This window comes from Schistocerca piceifrons, chromosome 2 (genome assembly GCF_021461385.2).
Source record: "Schistocerca piceifrons isolate TAMUIC-IGC-003096 chromosome 2, iqSchPice1.1, whole genome shotgun sequence".
In the NCBI taxonomy this organism is placed as follows: domain Eukaryota; kingdom Metazoa; phylum Arthropoda; class Insecta; order Orthoptera; family Acrididae; genus Schistocerca; species Schistocerca piceifrons.
The window spans coordinates 262,477,905-262,496,920 of record NC_060139.1 but is presented as its reverse complement, the minus strand read 5'-3'; the positions used below and the strand labels follow the sequence as shown (position 1 = coordinate 262,496,920).

Below are 19,016 nucleotides of genomic sequence, written 5' to 3'. Positions count from 1 at the left end.
AGCCAATTTTTCCCCCTGTTTCCTCTTGACGATGCCGAAATCTGGAGCAAGCGGTGATTTATACGTGTTGCTAGAGGCCCTTTATTGACTGTATACAAGTTCCTTATCTGCAGTAAACGACGCTCCTACGCAGTTGGATTTATTTGATGCATCTTTCTGCACTTTGCAGTTCATGTATGTTCAAGATCAACTTTTGCTCTGCACACGAAGCGTCAATCCTCTGCTAGGCTTCCAGTAATTTGCTATAGTTTTCTGCCGTTGGGTCTTTCCTATTTACGATACAGCGTCATTCACGAACGCCTTACGGAGCATTCGACTTTATCGACTGGGTCATTTATATAAGCTGTTAATAGTAACCGGCCTCAAGCATTCCTTGAAGTAAGCCCAACGTCACTTCTATGTCCGCCGACAGAACGCTGGTAAGAACGACATGTTGAATTTCACCTGTAAGGCAGTTCTGTGTGTACAGTAGGAGTCCAGACCAGACCATAACACAGTCACCCAAGGGTAGTCAGGTGGCTGCCTGCTGCGGGTATGTCGAGTATCGGTGACTGCAGAGAATGGGTGATGCCGGCGAAGCCCGAAAATGCCGTCGGCCAGTGACCAGTGGGAACCGCTGAAGCGGCGGTATGCATCAGCTGCAGCCCTGGCGGCGGCTTCGCTGAGGTAGGCGGTGTCAACGAAGCCCGGGAAGCGGCCACACGGCCTCGGGTTGGCCCTGGTCGAACCTAGGAGCTCCGGAGGCGATGGAGTGTCAAGGCTCCAACACGGTGGTCCCAGTTCCACAGCCGACAGCGTCGGCTGTGGAATAAACCTATTGTAAACATTACACTGTGCATTCTTCCGCGTTTGCTGGAAGCTCATTGGTTTTCGTTTCACGTGGAGCGGAAACCAAGCTGTCTCGAGTACAATCAAATACGATGATGGGGGTACGTTTTACGTTGTGCGTACATCGACTCAGCGATAATACGGGATTCAGTCCGGAACCGCGCTGTTGCTACGGTCGCAGGTTCGAATCCCGCTTCGGGCATGGATGTGTGTGATGTCCTTAGGTTAGTTAGGTTTAAGTAGTTCTAAGTCTAGGGGACTGATGACCTCAGATGTAAAGTCCCATAGTGCTTAGAGCCATTTGAACCTTTATATATATATATATATATATATATATATATATATATATATATATATATATATAATACGGGACAACAACTTTACCGGCGCATTTAACTTGGACGGCACTGATCAGCCACCTGGTCCAACTAAGCTGCAGTGTTGCGAACAGTTGCAATACAGACGTAAAAAGAGACAGAAGGAGAACGATATGATTTTGAATGCCATTTAATTTTCAAGCACAAGAAAATAATGGTAAAACTCAGGCGATACGCTTCTTAGGTGATCTGATGGAAAACACAACACGCTCTAAAAATGACTCAAATGACTCTATGGGACTTAACGTCTGAGGTCATCAGTCCCCTTGAACTTTTGAACTACTTACACCTAACTAACCTAAGGACATCACACACATCCATGCCCGAGGCAGGATTCGAACCTGCGACCGTAGCGGTCGCGCGTTTCCAGACTGAAGCGCCTAGAACCGCTCGCCACCCCGGCCGGCAACAGGCTCTCGATCTTAGCTAACATAGTACTGTAATTAAAAACAAGAGTGATGAAAATTCCTTACTGTAAAAAGGGTAATTCTTCTTCATGAGCTGTGTGTGGCCTAAAAGCGCACTGCTGAGATTTCACCAGGTACTTGAAGCTACTGAAGGTATTACAGCCAGTCATCTGCTAACTTCTGAACTCCTTCCATATTGACCCTGAGGAGTACATCTCAGTACTGCTACGTTGATAACGAGGCGATCAGCAACAGAATCCCAAGCCACCAAAAAAATCGACATCTGCTCCTCCTCTTTTATGACGTGCTATTCTGCATTTCGCACCGGCAGTGACGTGTCACAAAGCTTCCTGCATTAGTTCCAGTACGTTTGACAGCTTAATTGTCTTGTCATTTCTCGCCACAAATCCATTGACTTGGCTCCAGATCAATTCCTTTGGGTTCAGATTGCAGTGTTAAGTTGACAACGGTAAAAATGCAGCATTTCTAGAGTGTTCTCGGCGCCATGAAAATGACTGTTTTCCATGTTTCAACGACGCTTATCACTTTGGCTCGTGTGAGACCACATCGGTTCTACAAAAGAAAGGGCATATTCAAACAAAGAGTATTTGATTTTTCATTTTTCTCCAAAAACTGAGATGGCGTAATGTTTTGTTAACATCAACATCGATAATTAAGACCTTATATTTACTATGAAATCCAGAATTTTGCGTGCGATATATTATTGAAAAAATGATGGTCAAGTGTGAGTTAATTAAAGTTTCATGAATTTCATATTAAATAATTTAGATATTCAAACCGAACAAAGACAATGTAACTAACAAAGTGTTCCGAGCCGCAGTTTTCTCGTACACTCCGGTAGCAATTTATAACGCAACCGGTTACGCTACACATATAATTCAAATAGTCTCCCTTATATTTATTACATAGTTTTTCTCGAAAATGTCAAAGCTGATTTTTCTTTGTAATGTTGTGAAAAACATCAAGAACTACTTATTTCTAGCCATTAACGGTGTTCCGCGCGTGCTTCACTATGGAGCAGTGGAGCAGGAAGCAGTGTCGTCCATTTTTACTATACGTATAAACAGCGAGAGGATCAGAGCACAAGCAGCGCTTACAGAGAGTCTGTGACTGTACACGATTTTTAAAATAAAAGTTACGTAGCTAAAGTATCATTAAAAAAAACGTTGATAGCTGTTAATACATTAGAATGTCTTAAAGTTTCATTTACAGTGACATAGTAATAAGATATCTAATGCATAAGTTGGACCTACTTCCAAGAGCGGAACAATACCAGTGTACGACAGCTAGGCTGCTCACCAATCATCGCGTTTGTGTTTGTTTACATCAGGTTTATTCTTATAATGAACGAAGTACAGTAGCAAGTTGTTATTGCTGTTGTGGTCTTCAGTCCAGAGACTGGTTTGATGCAGCTCTCCATGCTACTCTATCCTGTGCAAGCTTCTTCATCTCCCAGTACCTAATGCAACCTATACCCTTCTGAATCTTCTTAGTGTATTCTTCTCTTGGTCTCCCTCTACGATTTTTACCCTCTACGTTGCCCTCCAATACTATACTGGTGACCCCTTGATGCCTCAGAACATGTCCTACCAACCGATCCCTTCTTCTAGTCAAGGTGTGCCACAAATTTCTCTTCTCCCCAATTCTATTCAATACCTCCTCATTAGTTATGTGATCTACCCATCTAATCTTCAGCATTCTTCTGTAGCACCACATTTCGAAAGCTTCTATTCTCTTCTTGTCCAAACTATTTATCATCCACGTTTCAGTTCCATACATGGCTACACTCCATAGAAATAATTTCAGAAAGGACTTCCTGACACTTAAATCTGTACTCGATGTTAACAAATATCTCTTCTTCAGAAACGCTTTCCTTGCCGTTGACAATCTACATTTTATATTCTCTCTACTTCGATCATCATCAGTTATTTTGCTCCCCAAATAGCAAAACTCCTTTACTAATTTAAGCGTCTCATGTCCTAATCTAATACCCTCAGCATCACACGATTTAATTCGACTACATTCCATTATCCTCGTTTTGCTTTTGTTTATGTTCATCTTATATCCACCTCTCAAGACACTGTCCATTCGGTTCAGCTGCTCTTCCTGGTCCTTTGCTGTCTCTGACAGAATTACAATGTCATCGTCGAACCTCAAAGTTTTTATTTCTTCTCCATTGATTTTAATTCCTACGCCGAATTTTTCTTTTGTTTCCTTTACTGCTTGCTCGATATACAGATTGAATAACATCGGGGAGAGGCTACAACCCTGTCTCACTCCCTTCCCAACCACTGCTTCCCTTTCATGCCCCTCGACTCTTATAACTGCCGTCTGCTTTCTGTTCAAATTGTAAATAGCCTTTCGCTCCCTGTATTTTACCCCTGCCACCTTCAGAATTTGAAAGAGAGTATTCCAGTCAACATTGTATCCACTGCTACTGCGTCGGTGTCGAGGCTGGAGTCGGCAGTGAGGACCGAGGATGAAGCACAGGACGGCGCCGCAGAATACGCATCAGAAGGCCAGACCTAACGTAGGGTGACGAGAGACAAGTCCCCAGTGCAAGCTACCTTCCGCTGCACTGGAGGCCCAGATACACTCGTCCTCTCGACAGCGTTGTGACGAAAAGTGGTTCAAATGTCTCTGAGCACTATGGGACTTAACTTCTGAGGTCATCAGTCTCCTAGTTCTAAGAACTACTTAAACTAACTAACCTAAGGACATCACACACATCCATGCCCGAGACACGATTCGAACCTGCGGCCGTAGTGGTCGCGCGGTTCCAGACTGTAGCGCCTAGAACCGCTCGGACACCCCGGCCGGGTGTGACGAGAAGTCCCGCTTTTTGTTACGTATGCCTGAAAAGCACTGTCCCACGCGTTGGTTTGCAGCAACTGGGCCTGTTGTGGAGCAACTTGTGGAGTGCAGGACGCTGAAGTAGCAGAGCTACTGGGCCCGACAGTGGAATTTCGTAAGTGGCAGGCCACATGTCCGACTTTCTTCAACCGCAGGAGCCGATGGCGCAACAGCAATAACAAAGGTGGTCCGGTGTTCGTATTTTGTCCACTCGGTGACAATTGGGGACTGCCTTAAACGCCCTGCGGAAGTGAAGGGACACCGTATCAAGCTGGACGCCGGTATATACCGCTCTCTGGGTCACACAAAGGGAGCTGAGCGTCACAAGATTACCTAAACCACGGCCATTGGCAGGACGTTGAGCCCTGATATTCGTCCTGTCCCTCATCCCTCTACACATATAACACAGAGCTACTACACGGCCGACGAAGATCGCTGATTGTTTTATAATAATGACTGCCAGTTACCGCGTGTGGTACGGGAGAACGCTCTCTAACACTCACTGATGAGACAAACCGCTGTGACCACCATCCACCGTCATACTGGTGGCGCTGCGGAGACGTGACGCAGTAAGGAAAGAAAATAAGCGGAACAGGGACGGGGAATCATTCCAGCGACAGTATGGACAACGAATGGGGAAATCCACTGATATAAGCGACATTGACAAAGAGCTGTATGTCGGAAATGGTGAGTCTCATTGGCTGCTCGCCGGCCGGAGTGGCCGAGCGGTTAAAGGCGCTACAGTCTGGAACCGCACGACCGCTGCGGTCGCAGGTTCGAATCCTGCCTCGGGCATGGATGTGTGTGATGTCCTTAGGTTAGTTAGGTTTAACTAGTTCTAAGTTCTAGGGGACTTATGACCACAGCAGTTGAGTCCCATAGTGCTCAGAGCCATTTGAACCATCATTGGCTGCTCACGTGCTCCAGTCGTGAGCATTTATGGAAAATGGCTCAAGGGCGGTGAAACTAAGATTAGTAAACCATCTGTTCGATGTACACGTCTCATCACAGAACGTAGAGGTCTGATGCTTCCCCGCTCTGTAAAGCAAGATTGGCGGCCAACTTGTGGGAGATCTGGCGACAGACGACAGTTATGTTACAGACACAAGTGTCTCGTAACACGCTGTTTAGTGCAAGTTCTTGAATACGGGGCTCCGTAGCAGACGAATCCTACATGTTCCCATTATAACTCGCCGACATTGGCATTACCAATGCAGTGGACACAGGATCAGCGAGATTGGATCGATGGAAACATTTTGGCCCCTAATGAGTCAGTTTTATAGTTTCACCCTGTCGGTGATCGTGTTTGGAAACGCCGCTATCCAGGTGAACCGCTGCTCGAAACTTTCCACGAGCCACTGATGAAGAACACTGAGCCGTGCGTGGCTCGTGTTCGGGCCACACCCCATTTGACATCCTGTTTTTACTGTACTACCACCTCGTTATGTTAATTTCAATTACTGGTGTCACTGAGTTGCCGCCTTGCCTGCCCATGAGCGGCAGCAGCAGCGCTTATCGATATAAGCCCTGGCGTATTATCTTTGCTGACTGCTATTACTTCCTTTGGAGGCGCTAGCAGTGCAGTTCTGACCTGGCGGTGTCTGACTTAGGACGCGGCAGAAATTCAGTCGGGGCGCGGCTGCAGTGAGACCCGGACAGCCATGTCTCTCCCGACCATTGCCGGGACATATCACTTGAGTGACGACCACCTTGGTTGGTCGTCGGTCGGTCGTCTTGTCGGACGACGTGTATGTTGGCCGGCGACCGCTTATGGGATGCCTGCGTGTGCCGACTCGTGATTCGTCCTTGTTATTGCACAGTCGCTGCCTTTAGTATTGTCCAGTCTTTCGTGCAAGTGTTCGTGAAACTGTGTGTAGCTTGTAATGTCGACTGCTCAGTTATTTTAGTGCAGTCTCCGTGCTGATGTATGACGGTCGGTCGGTTGGTGTGGATCAGCCAGGAAATCTTCGCGCGGCGCAGTGGGCCGGGCGTGCTGGCGGTCTCTACGCAGTGTCGGAGTGTGTGGGAGCTGTTCCGATTGCGACGAGGTTCGTGGCTCACCGAGCCAGGACATCAAAGTTGAGTGATGATTTAATTACTGAAGCCAGTCTGTTCACATTGTGCCGTTGGTTTTCATGGTCGGCTGTTGGGGGTATTCCCGTGAGCAACAGCGAGTGTTCGAGTTGTTAGCCACCATCCGGTGGAGTTTAACTGTATTTTGGTTATTTGAAGTCCAAATGCACCAGCGAAATTTTCTGCCTTGTGGCAGTTAGCGTTCCGGTTACCTGCCCTGGCCGCTGACGTAAAATTCAGCCAGTGTCCTTCTCTCACCGTGTTATCGCTGTCCATCACGTGCATACTTGGTTGTGGGCGGCTACGCCTTTTGCGTTTTGGCTTTGGAGTTCCTTGTGTACTGGTCGGGTGGATCTGTTGACTGACGAGGGACGTTCTCCAGGCTTCCATGTGACCAGTGGTAACAATCGAAGGCACCATGACAGTTGTGAGCCACGTTAACATTACTAAGGACCACCAGTATCCCTTCATGCTTATCGTCTACTCTGATAGCGATTGCATCTTCCAGCAGGTGTCACAAGGCCAGAATCGTGGTACAGGGCTTTAAGGACCTTTTCGGTCAATCTGACGTTGATGTCTTGGCCACAAACTTCGCCCGACCTGAACCTGATGGAACACATCTGGGAAGCGTCTATGGATGAACGGTTTGTAATATTGTATGGGAATTGCGTGACCTGTGCGTACACATCTGCTGCCACATACCTCCGGAAAGACTTCTCGAATCCACGATACGCATAATCGCTATTGGATTGCGTTCAACTACGCTTTTAAGCAGCTGGTATTGTTTTGGTGTCGGCCACTTCGCCTATAGTCGTGTCAGCGTTAAGTTGACCCTGGCAGCTGCAGTGGGCTGGGCGCAGCAGCTTCGCGCTCCCACCTCAACCAGTCTCATAACGCGATTTTGTGGATGTCCCTACGGCAACGCCTCAATGTTGTTACAGCTATATGGACGACTCCGTAGCTCAGTAGTTAGAGCGGCTGAAAGCCATGCTAAGGACCCGGAATTGATTCCCGGCCACGGATTGGGTGTTGTGTTTATCCTTATCATCATTATCGACACGCAATTCGCTGTAGTGGCGTCAAATGAAAACACATGACCCAGGCAGCCGAACTCCCCGAAAGGGGCCCATATGCACTTTTTTATGGACAGCTATTGTTTTTGTCTGCAGCCGTTTGTAGTTTGCAGCTGAAAAACAGCAACAACGTTGTTAGCTGACAAGGATTACTGTACGCAGACTCGACTATAAGAAACAGTGCCTGTTGGATGAGATGACTCGCGAAGCGTCTCTGCTCTTTCGGCATGGTCTGCGCTTTGGCCTCATTTGTCGTCGTCAAAATGCACCTCCCCACAATTGTTATCGTCTCGTAAAGTCGTACAGGTATCGTTACCCACGTGACCGTCTGATTACCTCTCGAGGGAGATTATGTTTACATTAGCGGAGAACCTGTCCCTCATTTCAGAAGCGTGCCTTCATTTTTATGAGACAAAATTGTCTTCTCGAACGTTGAAGAGGGGATGATTATGTTGTTAAGAACGCCGTTGATCGATGGGTTGGCCTTTGGTTATTCGCTGCAGCTATACTAGCGACTAGTGACTCATCCACAATTCTGCTTCTGTTGCTCCAGACGTCAGGGCACAACCCTGTTCATCTGGTACTCGCCTCGTCGTATCTGCTTTGGTTACTGGAATACAATTTCCACACTTATCTTTATTTACATATAATACGGAAGTGTGACTTCCAGACAGCGCGCTGCGCCCTGTCATCGTATGATCCAGATTTCCCAAAAAAAGAAAAGCACGAATTGTTTCAAAATTAGTGGCAAAAATGGTGACACTTTGTGACAACCCCCGTCTCTAATCGGGTAAGCAAATGACTTATCGCTTGGGCCTAGTCGGATTAAAAATAAGGCTATTGTTTCCAAAACAATAACTGATTAGCGAGGAAAGAGTACAAATTACTTTTACAGTTAACTTTACCTTCTTCCTAAGTAAATTTTGAATGACGGTTTTGTAATTCAAATCACACACAACATAGACAATGAAAAGTATCATGAAATTTTGAGTAATCCAAAGCAAATCCGTGGAGTTACTTCTAAATTCGGAGCCAGACCAATTGGACGAATTCTGTTCATTAAGCAATTGGTTATATGATATTACTTACGTATGCTGACGAAATTCACGGTCCAGTGCCATTAACGTGACCACCGCCTTATGTTCCACGTCAACGTGCACCAGCCACTCACAGAAGGCAGGTGGCAGCACTAGCACTGTCGGGGGGGGGGGGGGGGGGGCACGGACAAAAGAGGAGTCATTGTTGTAATGTGGAAATGAAGCGATTTATCTGACCCCCAAAAGGGCATGGACATTGACTTTCGGACCAAGGGTAGATCCATTTCTGAAACGGCTACTTTTATAAACTGTTCACTTGCCGCTGTAGTTCAACTATACCTTCCATGCAAAATGGCTCTATCCAAAACCGGCGCCAAGGCAACTGTGGCGCACCACGAGCTAAAGATGACAGGGGTGAACAACGGCTCCGGAGATGTGTACGGGGGAACAGACGGGGAACTGTTGAGCAACTGACCAGCCAGGTGAACCGAAGGGCCACCAAAAGTGTCTCCTTAACGACCGTCCGAACGTTGCTGCGTATGGTCCTCCGCAGCAGGTGTCCGACTGGAGTTCTTCGGCAACGAAGGCTGCAATTTGCGCGCCAGTACCGGAACTGGACGTCTACCGAGTGAGGAAAGGTGGCCTTTTCACATGAATCACGTTTGATGCTCCATCGGACACCCCGCACCCGTCGTTGGAAGGGTCCAGGCCGGAGGATGGATGGTCTGGGGAATGTTTTCGTCGCATTCTCTGGGTGATCCCGTAATTCTGGAATGCACATTGGATCAACGCAAGTGCGCATCTATCCGTGGGGAGCGTGTCCACCCCTACATGTAGTTTCTTTTCCCTCGGCACGGTGGCTTCTATAAGCAGGACAATGCGACGAGTCACACAGCTCGCAGTGTACGTGCGTGGTGCGAAGAGCGTCAGGATGAGTTTACCGTACATTCCTGGTCACCAAACTCTCCGAATTTAAACCAACTCGAGAATCTGTGGGACTACCTCGATCGGGCTGTTCGCGCAGTGGATCCTCAGCCCCGGAACTTAGCGCAGCTGGTCACGGCACTGGAATCGACGTCGCTCCACCTCCTTGTCGGTACCTCCCAGAAACTCACCGACTCACTGCCTGCGCGTCTCGCGGTGTTCCGCGCTGTAAATGGTGGCCATTCAGGGTTTTGACAGTTAGCCAAATCGGTGTAATGGCTCAAATGTCTCTCAGCACTATGGGACTTAATTTCTGAGGTCATCAGTCCCCTAGAACTTAGAACTACTTAAATCTAACTAACCTAAGGACATCACACACATCCATGCCCGAGGCAGCATTCAAACCTGCGACCGTAGCGGTCGCGCGGTTCCAGACTGTAGCGCCTAGAACCACTCGGCCACCCCGGCCGGCTATAGGCAGTGTAGTTCGCGCACGAAACCATGAGAAGACTTTACGAAATAAAAAAGAGAAATGTTAACGATAGTTTTAGATTACTGAAGAAAATCAGATGCGATAATTCGGAAAAAAATGCGAATGATCATTAAGGAAGAGGCTAAATGGTGAGCTATCCATATTAGAAAAAAATATGCGTTCGCTCGATATGTTTACCAGCACGGCAAACACAAATAAAAATTCAGAATTTCACATTTTTAAATAATTTGGAAGTCTTCGCATGAAGTAAAAGGAATTAAAATTCAGCGCAATTGCAAGGCCGAAATACGAACATCCAAACAAGCAACAGAAAACACTTCCATCAATCTAAAACTAAAAAAAAAAACCTAAACTCCGTCCTAACAGGCGTATGGAAGGCTCAACGGTACCGACCGGCCGCCGTATCCTGCTCAGCCCATAGGCGTCAGCACACCGCTCTCCCGGCCGTATGTCAGTTTCCGAGACTGGACCCGCTACTTCTCAGTCAAGTAGCTCCTCAGTTTCCCTCGTTTCCCTCACAAGGGCTGAGTGCACCCCGCTTGCCAACAGCGCTCGGCAGACCGGACGGTCACCCATCCAAGTGCTAGCCCAGCCCGACAGCGCTTTACTTCGGTGATCTGACGGGAACCGGTGTTACCACTGCGACAAGGCCGTTGGCAACTTCCACCAGTCAGTCATGAGACAAGAAGTTCAATAAACATTGTTTTAGTCTGCCTGTATTACTGCATTTAAATTATCGTATTATTGCTTTAGTAGCACTTTCATTCAGATTATGTATCATGCAAACTCTCTCTGATATTTAGATTACTGAAGAAATGGACTGGCTGACTGACTGAGTTATTATTAGTGTACTATTTAGACTGTTTTCGAACAAAACAAAACTGGCATAAATTTCGAAATGTATCTTTTCTTTGACACATTACCGAAACTCGGTCCTATTATAATAGGAAAGCTGTAGGATCATAGCCCAATAACACTGATGTTAACGACAAGATCTTGAAATTAAGATTTTACATGACTAGTGTCGTTATTCAGTTTGCAATGAAACTTACTAAGTGTGTCTTACAACAGCTCAAAGCCAGCCAGATGTGAAAAGACTTACAAGTAGTCGGTGTTGCTGGGACGACGCTGTCGGCCTCTGTGCGGCAGTGGTCCATTTGCTTCAGTCATTACCACAATGCTCTCGCTAATTGTAGGCGATTTTGGCGCAGGATCTTGGTGTTATTTGCAGCTTAATTTATCTGCCTACATCCTTCGCTCCCATTGTGTCACACTCATCAACTTCTCGTCCTGCACGAGATACACACACCCGACGTAACAATGCACCACTATCATCACAGTTTACTCTCTCAGAAATACGAAAAAAAATAACACCTGGCTTCCCTACCATTGCCCTACGGACAGGGATGCAGTGTAATAATAACTTCCATAAAGTTAGTAAAGTTGTTAAAATTCGTTTTATAATACTCGTATTAGACACAAAAATACACGCATTGTTTTATTCACAGGCGGAATTTCGCATTTGTAGAAATATAGCATTTTTGTTAGCACAAAATTAGGTAATATTTAAAGAAAATATTGAAAAATATCGCGTTTGTGCTAGTTTTACAAGTTGTGTTGTATTATTGCTAAATAAATAATTCATTAGAAACGCTCAAGTTGCCATACCGGGAACTTACTGGTTCTGAGTGCCAATAAGAAACTACGTTTTATTTGTGTTAATACAAGTATAGATATACAGCAGTCATGTTTTAACTAGTAGAACTGTAGTCAACTAAAACAATTACTCATATGTTTTAAAGTTTTAAAAGAAAACAACAAAATTACATGCAAGACAATTATTTTCCAGTACTGACTTCTGTTGCTTACACAGCTCCCTTCTTGCGGATATGTGTTGCAAAGTTTTCTACAAAACTCCCTACACTGTTGAAGAAATAGCTGCTCTGTTTTGTAACTGACAAATATGGCTGGTCTTCCAGATGAAATACAGCCACTGTCACCCCTCTTTTTAATACAATGACATTTTTCCATTCTTTTGTTTCAAAGTAAGAATTTTTGATAGCTGTTTGACATGGATGAGTATAAGACGTATTGCTCACATTGTTTTTCACTTTTATATGAATTTTTGAAAACCATATGACCTCATTTCATTACAAGGGTGTATTTCATTTACGAACAAAAGCTTAAACGCACTCTGCTTACCACGCAAACTGTGCGTCCTTGACGCAGCCATTTGGAGCTCCAGAACTGCTTCGCACAAAGATAATGCGCCAGCCAGTGATGAATGTCTGAAACGTTTTCTCCACGATTTGGCACTTGGAAGAAATCTAGGGACTTGAAACATATAAAATTTAGAACGTGTAACGTTTCCATAATTCAAGTAATTATATTAAAACATTTTATTGTTATTTCATTCATGTTTGGGCCGTGCTAGAACATGTGATGTTCAACACGGTACATTTTCAGAGTTTTGTCTCAGCGCTCCTTTGTGCCCAGATTTTTTATATTCCCTCAAGCTGTTCCTGTTTTCATAGGCTTTCCTGGCAGGCCTAAAAATTTCCCTGTTTGCTGTATCAAATTGTGTAATTCCTGCTTCCTTGAGGCCTTCTTTTGCTGCAATGATCCCTTTTTTGTTTTAAGTTTTCCTCTGCTTCAAGTCTTTTAGAACTCTGCAAGCAGTGTTGTTAATCTGGTTGGTTCCATTCTTTTAAAATGCCCATAGATCTTTAGAATTGCTATACATTAAAACATTTTATATATTTTATTGTTAAAATCCTAGGCATTTGTGACACCCTGAAAAATGGGAATGTAGGCAAATTATATTTTGGAAGGCAGGGGGAGTGGGAGGGAGAGAAAGAGGGAAGGGGAGGGAGGGTGGGAGAGGGGGAGCGAGGGAGGGGGGAGTAAAGGGCCCTTTACACGCCGAGATATTTGCGCCGACTTGTCTGTACAGGCAGTGTTTGCACACACAAATTATTGCGTATGAATGGATTGCTGACATAAAAAATTGTCTGTGTTCGGCCTGTGCGGTGTGTGTTGGCGTTTGAACTGACGCAGACGGCACGTGCTGGTCAGAGGAAGTGCTTCAGTATTTCTTGTGCGGCTCGACGTGTTTCCAGAATGATGTGGCTGAACGATGAAGGTAAGAAAAAAAATCAAAAAATTTCAAATCGGCATAGCTTCTGCGAAGTGCCAAGTATCTCTATGTTTACTATAAGTTTTTCATAAGCAATTATTGATATGATCATTTCAGTGTCGTTTCTCCTTATATGCAGTGTAACATACTCCAACAACACAAAATGTCTCATCGTCCTAGGTAGTTAAACCGATCCTCTTTTCCAATATTTAGCTCCTGCAAAAGATTAACATGGCAAAGGGTTACGTGTTTTAGGTGCCACTAATTTGTCTAACTTCGTCGTACTGACCTTCCTCTTTTGTAACTTACCAAATAATATCACTAGACAGAACAATTATCTTATAAGCACAGTTATTTAATTTGGCCACGGCCAGAAAATACTCTACACACTCGGACTACTGATTTACGATTGGGCCAAAGCTGCATTGTGGCCGGAGCGTGTGAATGCTAAGTGAGCCCTGCAAAGCAGATGCGCAAGCGGCCGTTGTGAACATGGCCTACTCACAAGGAGAGGTCCCCAGGTGATGCAATCGACTTTTCGCGACCACCTATATTGTGGTGTAGGTTAAGAACACAGGTATCCCGCTCTGAAACCATTCACCCTGGTGGGCCTTCGTTTACGAGTAACCCCCCCCCCAAATTTAGCCTGTTCATCTAGAGAATTAATTTAACCCCTCGACTTTCGACTGATGCCGTAGCGTAATGGATCGCGTGACAGGTAGGTAAACTGCACGTGGCGAGTTCGAATATTGTCACGTTCTTACGATATCTCTTATTTTTTGAATTTTATTTTTCTGCAGTTGTTTGCTCCAAATGTAATGTTTTTAAATTTTCTAATCCTTTACCAACCCATTTGAACCATTGTATTAACTTTCTTATTTGTTCTCATTTCTCCATTGGGGTCAAAATCATTGGTGGATATGCAGTTATGTTAATAGCGGACGAGGAAATCCGGAAATTATCAGACAGCAGTATGGAAAGGCTTACCTCATCATACAAACCCTCGTCACCAGTCTCGCTGTTTAAAATGAGACTATCTTCCTGAACAATAATACTGTCCATCACTAGTGAATCGTTTCCTCTGCGATTCGTTCGACCATCGCTTTTGCGTTTGCCTTTAGAAAATCGGGTGCGTTTTCAGAAAGGACAGAGCTCTCCTCGTAAACAGACAACGCACAGCGTAGGGCATTCGTAAAAGTTCTCGTCGCTTTTCGTCAAGTTTCTCCATTCGTCCGTCATGACAATTGCTGGTTAACGAATTTACGTTGTCGGACATTTTAAATTCCGCACACTCACAAAACAAATGCAAGATGAAACGCAAAAAATAAACAAAAATGAACTAATTTGTGTTTGGTAACATGATTTTGAGCCCAATGCAGAAATCAGAACGAATAAGAAAGTTAATACAATGGCTCAAATAACTTGACAAACGATTAGAAATTTTAAAAACATTACATTTGGATCAAATAACTGCAGAAAAATAAAATCTTTTGAAAAAGAAAAATTATAAGATCGTGATACCATCACCTTTAATTTCCCTGTCTCTGCTTTTTCATTTTGTTCGTAGTATTTGGTCGTAGTGGTTGTCACATGACATCTGCTGAAGTTCGTTGTTGAACCCCTCACTCATTTTTTAATTTTTTTTTATTACGGAGACCAGCCACCGGCCGTTGTGGGCGAGCGGTTCTAGGCGCTTCAGTCTGGAACCGCGCGACCGCTACGATCGCAGGTTCGAATCCTGCCTCGGGCATGGATGTGTGTGATGTCCTTAGCTTAGTTAGGTTTCTAAGTTCTAGGGGACTGATGACTTCAGATGTTAAGTCCCATAGTGCTCAGAGCCATTTGAACCATTTTTGAAGAGACCAGCTAGCTCTCTGACCGAACAGGCTGAGCTACCGTGCCGGCTGTCTCTGATGCTACACATTACCGCTACAGCAGCAGTCGAAAGTTATTGTATTACATTAATGGTCTAGTGGAACAGGCTAAATTGTTTTTCGGCTTTTGCTCGTAGACGAGGGCCCACCAGGGTGAATGGCTTCAGGATGTGATACCTAGGTTCTTAACCTACACCACCATAGAGGTGGCTGCAAAAAGTACATTGCACCTCTCCTTGTCAGACAAAGCTGAGTGTGCAAGGGGCCCTTGAGAAAGTATGACTCTCCCCAAAACCGAACCTTGGATCCGCGAGTGGCAAGAAACAAGGTATAAATCTGAATTCCGCTACCTACTACCGTCCGTATGTCGTGAAAGAAAGGAGCAAACACAAGTTGCACACGGTCATTGCTTGTGGACTTTAATGTAATTCCTACATATGAGTTATTCGGCTCAGAAACGGCAACTTTCAAATCCCTTCCCCTGTTTAACTGCGACATGTGTGTGCGTCTGCTTGTGCGAATAGCAGATGATGTGAGCGAGGCAAAAGGTCACTGAACTCGTTGGTCGAGGCACACGCAAGCCGCGGACAAGTCTCACGCAGACGCCAGCTGCTCAAATGACGCCAGCCGGCAGCAGGCGGCCGTGGCGTGCGATTTATACCTCGCACGCTCGCCGCATGCATCACGTCGCATAAAGCAGCCCCGGCCGCACTTTATGCTAACGCCGAGGCCCGGTAACGAGCGCAATGCGGCTGGCTGCAGCCAACACCGGTGGAACTGGGGGAGCCCAGCGCCGTCGTGGGACGCGCGTCCTTCTGCAGGCGAGTACTCACCCCCCCCCCTCTCCCCCCCCCCCCACCTCCCCACAACTCAAACAACTTCCTCGAACACTGTGGTAAATCTTGGACGGCACTGACGGGCAGTAATTTTTCCTCGACTACGTCTGTCAGCGCTGCGCACCAATGCCGTCAGCATATTAATGTCCTCGCCACGTCTCCGAGAGTCGTTACATTATCAGTGGGGAGGAGGGAGAGAGTCGGACCCGAAACATGTCACTCGTCCTCAGACACGGCACGTATCTCATACGGTGCCGTGTCGCGCCCTCTTCAAATATAGTACCGGTGTGATTTGTGTCGCGCCGCTGGGAGCCGACAGGAAAATTGTTTTTAACCGCCTTCGATGCCCGTTCGATAACGAGCCGTCCTTGGCATGTCGATTCCGTGCTCGCTGCACGGACATGATAGTAGGGATCGATAGGACGTGAAATTCTAGGATTAGACTGTCTCGGTCCTGCCATCCCTGTAATTCAAGGAGTCTGACTTGCTCGGCAAGCATATATCTCACTGCTTAAACGCTTTTACGACTGTCGGAAGTACTGCAAGCACGAGTAATGAAAGACGATGCTTCTAATAGTCACATATTTTTTTTTCCCTCGATGCATTCGTTGTAAGCTTACCGGCATCGATACATCTTTTCTGATAGTTGATCGTTTCGGATGGTACTACTTATTATACGCCAACAAACATAGAATACGCAATTATAATTTTTCTCTGCTACGGCCATCTGTTCTGCGTGTGTACAGTGTGTCATGTTTGACGAACCCAATCCGACTGACGCGTATCCGTTTTGCCCCTTACGCAGGAGAACTGGATTATTGAATCAACATTAACAATTGAGACGAATGCAAAACGTTAAGTGTCTGTCTTACACGGTATGAGTACACCAGAAGTACTAATTATAAGGCACAGGGAAGACTCGCCGAGGGCTGTCAAGATGCAAGTATTATGTCACAGATAGTACGAGCAGTATGCAGCCATCACAAATGTCCGAAAATATGGTGCCTCGACAAAACTAAGGACGACATGAAGACGTGTCAACCGCTGTATGAAGCGAAAGCCGGCCGGAGTGGCCGAGCGGTTCTAGACGCTGCAGTCTGAAACCGCGCGACCGCTACGGTCGCAGGTTCGAATCCTGCCTCGGGCATGGATGTGTGTGTTGTCCTTAGGTTAGTTAGGTTCAAGTAGTTCTAAGTTCTAGGGGACTGATGACCTCAGAAGTTAAGTCCCATACTGCTCAGAGCCATTTGAACCGTATAAGGCGAAAGCACCAGATTTTGAGGCAAGCTTCCCAACAAACGGATCTCAAGAAAAGCGATATTGAAGTAAACCGTCAGCACGAATTCTAAATGGAGAACGACGATATCACTGCGTCTACTTAATTCTTTTAAATCGAAACCCTAGACTTTCCCTATACAGCCGACTTTTTCTTTAAAATAATCCTGTAATAACAGAATGGTAGTCGAAAACAGTTACCGTTCTTTGGAGCTGTTCCAGCTGTTGATAATTTCCGAGCAGGCGTACGGGTTAGTGAGAAACTTAGTGTGTCAGTGACATTTAACCCCATAATAGCTGTAACAGGTTAGAAGTTTAATTTGCTGAATGAAGGCGTGCCTCTTGGAGTATCTCAAAAAATAATTCAGTTGGCTCTGAGCACTATGGGACTTAACATCTGAGGTCATCAGTCCCTTAGAACTTAGAACTACTTAAACCTAACTAACCTAAGGACAACACACACATCCATGCCCGAGGCAGGAATCGAACCTGCGACCGTAGCGGTCGCGCGGTTCCAGACTGAAGCGCCTAGAACCGCTCGGCCACAACGGCCGGCTTGGAATATCTCCTGGGGGAATAAGCTCCTTCTATTATCCACAACAATGATTCGTCTGGACAACAAAAAGTAAAGCATAAAATTTACAAAACTTACATTTATATTGTGATTGCAATCCGCACAATTTATGATATTCTTATTACTTTTATAAGTATTAATGATATAGGTTCTCTGTAAACAATTTACGTACATGCTGGTCTGTATTTGGAGATGAGGTCATATTCAGGGTCTAGTAAATTCCATGTGTAGACCTGGCCCACAGCACTTAGATGAGATAGACCGTTCATCACGTCATTATGATGCAAACAAACGTCTCCAGCAGCTAACGGGTGGGCGCCGCTTGCAGGTAGTTTGTCGGATATACGCTAAATTTTCTTTATTATAGTGTTTTCAGTGAAGATTTTTTTTTGTTTTAAATGTTGAATTTTTGTGCAGCGTTTGTTTGTACAGGAAATGGATGGACTGAAGTATTATTTAGTTCGACATGTAAGAGTGTTTTCAAAATACCAAAATTTTGAATCACATTTTGAGGGTTAAAGCACTGAATTATAGACTGAAGCTAAATTTTGAGATCGTTACCGAACGGATGTCAATTAATTTGACTGTAAATGTTACGAATATATTAATAAACGACGTGTATGACTGCCCTATAAAAAGTACGAATGGAAATGTCTGAATATTACATTTATCTCATATTTTTTGAGCACAATAATTTCTACGTATGTTATCATCGATAGTGGTAACAGTTCGCCCACTGATGAAGTACAAAGGAATGTTTCGACCCTTGCAATGAGAAGGAAAATGTTTTTAAGGTCAACGACCAAACAAAGATACGCGCAAACGTTTTAACCTCAGTACTTTGACTCTACGACCTTTCTTGCTGGAAGGAACCTAAAAAAAAGGTTCAAATGGCTCTGAGCACTATGGGACTTAACATCGGAGGTCATCAGTCCCCTAGAACTTAGAACTACTTAAACCCAACTAACCTAAGGACATCACACACATCCATGCCCAAGGCAGGGTTCGAACCTGCGACCGTAGTGGTCACGCGGTTCCTAACTGAAGCGCCTAGAACCGCTCGGCCGCTCCGGCCGGCGAAGGAACCTAAACTTGGGTTCTGTGCCATGGGTTTTATTTTCCACCACATTTAGTATCAAGGAAAATGATGATGTCGCCATTTCAGAGAAATACGTGACAAACGTGATCTGCATCGGACATTCATATTTAAAATACATGTTGTCTGTTTTTTTTTT

The 19,016-nt window shown here is 45.3% G+C and overlaps 1 protein-coding gene and 1 pseudogene across 1 annotated transcript in view; both read right to left on the bottom strand.

Annotated features, from left to right (window-relative positions):
• Window positions 1-19,016, bottom strand: part of LOC124775313 (frizzled-4) — a 473,590-nt gene that overhangs the window by 226,818 nt on the left and 227,756 nt on the right. The window lies entirely within an intron of this gene.
• Window positions 10,627-10,744, bottom strand: LOC124778644 (annotated as a pseudogene).